Source organism: Gossypium raimondii, chromosome 1 (genome assembly GCF_025698545.1).
Source record: "Gossypium raimondii isolate GPD5lz chromosome 1, ASM2569854v1, whole genome shotgun sequence".
Lineage (NCBI taxonomy): Eukaryota > Viridiplantae > Streptophyta > Magnoliopsida > Malvales > Malvaceae > Gossypium > Gossypium raimondii.
This window is the reverse complement of record NC_068565.1, coordinates 44,509,075-44,514,922: the sequence shown is the minus strand read 5'-3', so window position 1 is coordinate 44,514,922 and position 5,848 is coordinate 44,509,075.

Here is a 5,848-nt window from a genome sequence, read left to right as displayed (position 1 = left end):
TTATGGGACGTAATATATAATCATCAACCTTTCTATAAGATTATACACCTTTCAATTTACTTACTTTCTATTCCATTTCTAATGCTTAACATAAGCCTAAACAACATTATCAATTCCCAACTTAGTGTATTTGTCCATGATATAGGTATATTCATCCATAACATACATAAATTTCTCACATATAAGTATATCTTTCAACTCATTACTCCTTTTCATCATATTTCATTTCAATTATGAACTTAGCATTTCATTACCTTTCCTCACCCGTTTCATAAGCATAACACACAAGATATAAGCATAACAACAATCATGACTATGAGCTAGTTCATTTAACATAGCTCTTTTGAAATCAACTACATGATAAACCATTTCATAAGAAATTACATACTTTAATTTATACTACCTTTTCATGTACATAAGCATATTAACAATTGAACACTTATCATTTCAATGTATTTTATTAAGACTAAGCATGATATAATCCAATCATAAGCTTGGCACAAGCCTAAGCATCGTCACAACTCATGTTAGAGAATCAACTCATAAATCACTTGAAATAACATAAGGTAAGTCATATGCATGAACAACATCATTTGAATCTTAAATTTCATGAGTGTAAACATACCTTTATTGAACATTACTTATTCATTCCTTTTCATAAATTCATGACATGAGTCATTTGAATACTTACCATTCCTTCCCTTTTTATGCCCGTTGAACCACTTAGAATAATATCGGATACAAGGGAAAGCTCACACAAAGTGTGCTTAACATATAGTCGTAGCTTATACGAGCTATAAAATGGGCCTGCTCACATAACCTGTCGGTCAGAATGCAAGCTACACGATGCTGATCATACAAGATGTCGAGTATCTGCAACTAATGCTAGACCTCAGCCATCGGTAGGACATTCAAGACAACAACCGAAACATATTAACCTGGGTCTACTCACACAAGCAGTCGGTCAGAACGTAGCTACACGGTGCTGCTCACACAAGCTGTTAAGTATCCGCAATAAATGTTAGAACTTAGCCATAAGTAGGACATTCAGGACAAGCACCCGAAACATGGTAACCCTAATGAGATGTCATTTGTATCTTATATATTCCTAAAGTTCAAACGGGCCTCGATAGTCGTCATAACGTTGTTGAATTTCCATCTTTTCATGACATGATAAATGGCATAATAACATATATATATTGATTCATTTTCAACAGAACCATACATTAAACATTAAATTTAATCAACCATTAAATCATAATAGTTCATACGAACTTACCTAGCTAAATTGCAGAAATGACAAAGTATAGAGGCATTTTGGTAATTTTTCATTCTCCTTGATTTTCACTCGATCTTGATCTAAATTAATAATTTTACCCAATCTATTAATTTAGACAGTAAAACAAGGTATTTTATGCAATTTAGTATTTTTTATATTTTTACAAAATTACCCCTAAAATTTTACTTTTATTCAATTTAGTCCTTGAGCCTAAAACATGCAAATTAACCATTTTATTGAAATTCCACACTAGATAAATATTTATAGCCTCCATTTCAGCCCATTTTTCAAAAATTTCACATCAAATCCTTGTACTTATATTATTTCAATATTTAGTCCCTAATCAGAAAATTCATCAAAATTACTTAACAAAATACTTTTAAATATCAACCAGCATCTCAAATTCATCAATTAATAACTAAAATCACATATATTCATCAATGGCAACATTCAAAATTTTTAACAATTTCAAAATCGAAGGTACAAGCTAGCTGGACCTAGTTCTAACGATCTTAAAAACATAAAAATTATTATAAACTGGGCTAAAATAGACTTACATGCATCTTCAAAGAGAAAGCTGAAGCTTCAAAGCCTTCCATGGAGTTTTTATTCTTTCCATTTTGGTGAAGAAGACATGAAAAAGATGATAACACATTTTGGTTTTATTTAATTTAATTTAATTATCAAATTACCATTTTAACCTTGGTTAAAAATTAAATAAAACACCAAATGCATGCCCATAGTCCTAACTCCTTAATGGTTTAATTACCATTCTAGTCCCTTTAACTTTATTCAATAAGCCATTTAATCACTCAAATCAAATAGTGATCAAATTTTACAAATTTTATGATTTAGTCCTTTTTAATTAGTTAACAATCAAACGTTAAAATTTCTTAACAAAACTTTAATACCAGCTCAATGACACTTCGTGAATATTTATAAAAATATTTACGGCTCAATTTATAGAAATGAGGTCCTGATACCTCATTTTCTAAAACCACTTGACTTTAGGGTATTACCATTTAAACTTAATAAATCGCTTAAATAACATAAATTATCAAATTAAAAACCTTTTGAAATTTACATTTGACTTGTAAATATTAAATAATAATATTTACAAAATTACTCATTGGATTTGGTGGGGCCTAAACCACTATTTTCGACACCACTAAAAAATGGGTTGTTACATGAAACTTGAGGAGTAAGACCATAGCTCGGTCATGACAACATGTGGAGTCCGTCGGGAATTAAACATGGGGTAATCTACCAGGACATTAAACATGGGATCATGTTGAGTAAGACAACAAACACAGGTGGATAATCAGGATAGTAATCGTGAGAAATCCCGCAACAAGGAAAAAGGGTTGGAACAAAAATATAAGTAATGGAAAAATGATAGTGAGCTAATAGATTATTGGCGAATCTGTCGAATAAGGAAAATGAAGTAGAAAAGGAAATAGTCCGCCAACACAATGATTAGAAAAGCCAGAAGGGCATGTGAGTGGTAACCCAACAAGATTCCTACAGGGGAAATGACGTGCTAGAAATGACTGGGGTAAAGACAAGCGAGAGAAGATGCGTAGAAGGATCGTAGATAAGGATTCGCTATTAAAAATTCCCAGAGGGAGACTCTGGGAGCTCTTGTATGCTAATGGTTAATAAAAAATACACAGATTAGCCCATAAGAAAAGGAGGGGTAGTTAAGAACCCAATAAAGAGAGTTACAAAAAGGAAATCGAGTGACAAATATGTCTGTCATGACTATTCCTTTTTAAGGGAAACTATTGATGAAGTACTAGTTGAATGGCTTGTTTCATGGGAAACCACCATGAAAGAAAAATCATGAACTCATATGGCCATTTAGATGAAAGTAAAAATCATGAACTCATATGGCCATTTAGATGAAAGTTTTTTGAGAATTGTATGCCAAAACAGTCCGTATCAGATGGTCATGTTACATTTAAAAGAAAGGTAATGTGAACAAGGTGGGTTACAAGGATGTAGCAAGATCACTATTTAACCCAAGTGAGATTTAATCCGCTAGAGTGGCGTGGGACCTCATTAGTTATTCTAACGAATAGAATGTGAGCAAGTCCTACAAGATTACGGTAAGGAAAGGAGTTCTCCATGGACTAAGCAAATTCGGAATGACCGCCAAGGGGGATATGCCCAATGGCCACTTTAATAGGACAAGATGAAGGGAAGAATCCACATTGGGAATCATTGCATCAAAGAATACAAGTAAAGGAAGGACAGAGTCCATGGATTTGGCGAGACTAATCAAGGGTTGGCAAGATTTCCCAAAGAAATATTGCTTAATGATCTATTCGCCAATGGATAAGTTCAAAAAGAAATCAAAACTAACCACTTCGAGTAGAGAAAGATTGTCCAAAAATGAGCAGGGAGCTAACTGTGTTTAGTTTCATTATATTTAAACCCTTACAAGATGGGGTTTATTTTAGTGTAATATAGAGACTCATTAAGTTCTTTTGAACTTACAAGGGTTTTACTTGTGGTTGCAAGATCCACATGATAAGGAACTCGATGAGGGACTAAGCCAGACTAAGTTAATTTATGGATTTGACGTCGATGCGGTGTCATGCACATAGGAATGTGGCACTATGAGAGGCTTCACCTTGGGGTTCATTACATTGTAATTATGTAGCCTTCTTATAGTCCGAAGCTAAGACAATGAACTTTTGATTAAAATTAGTGTCTCCATTGTAAGGATTTTTCTTTAAATAAATGGCTATTACAATCTTATTTTAATAGTGAGATCTAAACGTGTACATCAATCCGGTTCAGATGTAATGTTGTATACCCAAATTTGGCGACCGGGTCGAGTATAAGTGTAACAAATATCTTATTAGGGTAACACACACATGGCGAGGTTATTGGACAAAGTAGTTGGATGAAATGTTTTTGTAAATAGTATACAATAAGGAATTTTCAATCATGATACTTATTATGGACTGACTCCATGATTAAGTAAATTGCGAATTATCAAAACAATGTTTCTAGACATAGTTGCAATTACTTGAGCCTAATTGTATATGTTCGATTGGTCCTTCTGCTAGCTCAACAAAATCTCGATCAGGCTGCATTTGAATTAGAAGAAAATTCTACAACTTTGGAAATAATTTAATTGAGTTGATTTATTCGATGTGGAATTAAATTAGGTGATCATATGAATTGTTCAATTAGAGAATTTGATAAAAGAATTTTCTTGAAAAATTAATTTGAAAAATCTTAGTGATTTTTGGGAAAATTAATTTTGATCAAGGAAAATTAAATTAATCAAATTGATTGAAATAAATATGATATTTTTAGAAATTAATTTTCAAGTCAGACAATTGGCCCAATGAGTAATTGAACTTAAAAATTGAACCCGAGAACCAAAACCCGAGATCGAAACCCAAAAATTGGTTGAACCTATGTATGAAACTGGGTCGACGGTCCAACTAGTGGCTAGACTGGACTAATTGGGTTGTCACTAGCCTAAATAGATTTGATAGCAACCGAATCGGCCATGCCTATTCGGGCAAAATGACGACAGTTTGAGGTGCCGGGAGAGTCGCGCTGGCGATGGCACCATCAGACACGTTGGTTGTGATGGCGACAACGGTTCTTCAGTGGTAGAACAGTGGAAAAATTAGACTCCTAGTGGGACTCTACCGAGTAACTTGATTTCAAATTAACTTTTTCAAAGATGATATTATTTAAATGAATTTAATATTAAATTTAATATAATATTTATCTAGATAATATTTTGTTAATTTAATATTAATGTGACTAATTCTAATCCTAGTTGAACTCTCTCTAAACTTTCCCTATATAAAGAGAGCATGGGTCATTATTATCATACATTTGAATTCAAGAAAAGTTGTAGAGATAAAATTCTCTGAAGAAATTATTTCAGAAAATTTCTAGAAATATTCTTGTTATTTACAACTTGACCCTAAAAGTTTAGAAAAATTATGAAATTTCCTTATTGGTAATTTTGTGAAAAATTTTCTGGTTCAAAGCGAGCCCACACTCGGCAAACGTGAGCTTGAGGATAGCGGAGAAGACTACTCAGTCGAAGCGTTCATCCTAGACGAATCATAAATGTAAGATTTTGATTAAATATTTATTATTTTAGAAAACACAACCAAGTTCTTGTTTTTGGAAAAAAATAAAATCTAGTTTTCCCTTAAACCTATTTTTCGCTACGTTTTTCGAACCCGATTTTCCAACACTTTGACCCGCGACCCGTGACACTTGGGAAACCATAGCAATATGAAAAAAAGGTAATGCACGATGGGTATGAAAACATAAATACCTTCATAAAAGATGGACAAAAAATAATCTTAGCTCTTTTACGACCAGAGGACCAAAAGAAGACACTTACAATTGATAGTGTCCATTTGATTTCTAAGAAAAAGATTGAAGACATTGTAGGATGCTTGACTTCAACCATTCCTATGGAGGTTGAGGAGGGGAAAGAGGAGTCGTGCATCCTAAATGAAGTCCTGCGACTTATAAAAAAAACTATTCAGAGTTATTTCTAGAAGAATTACCTATTAGTTT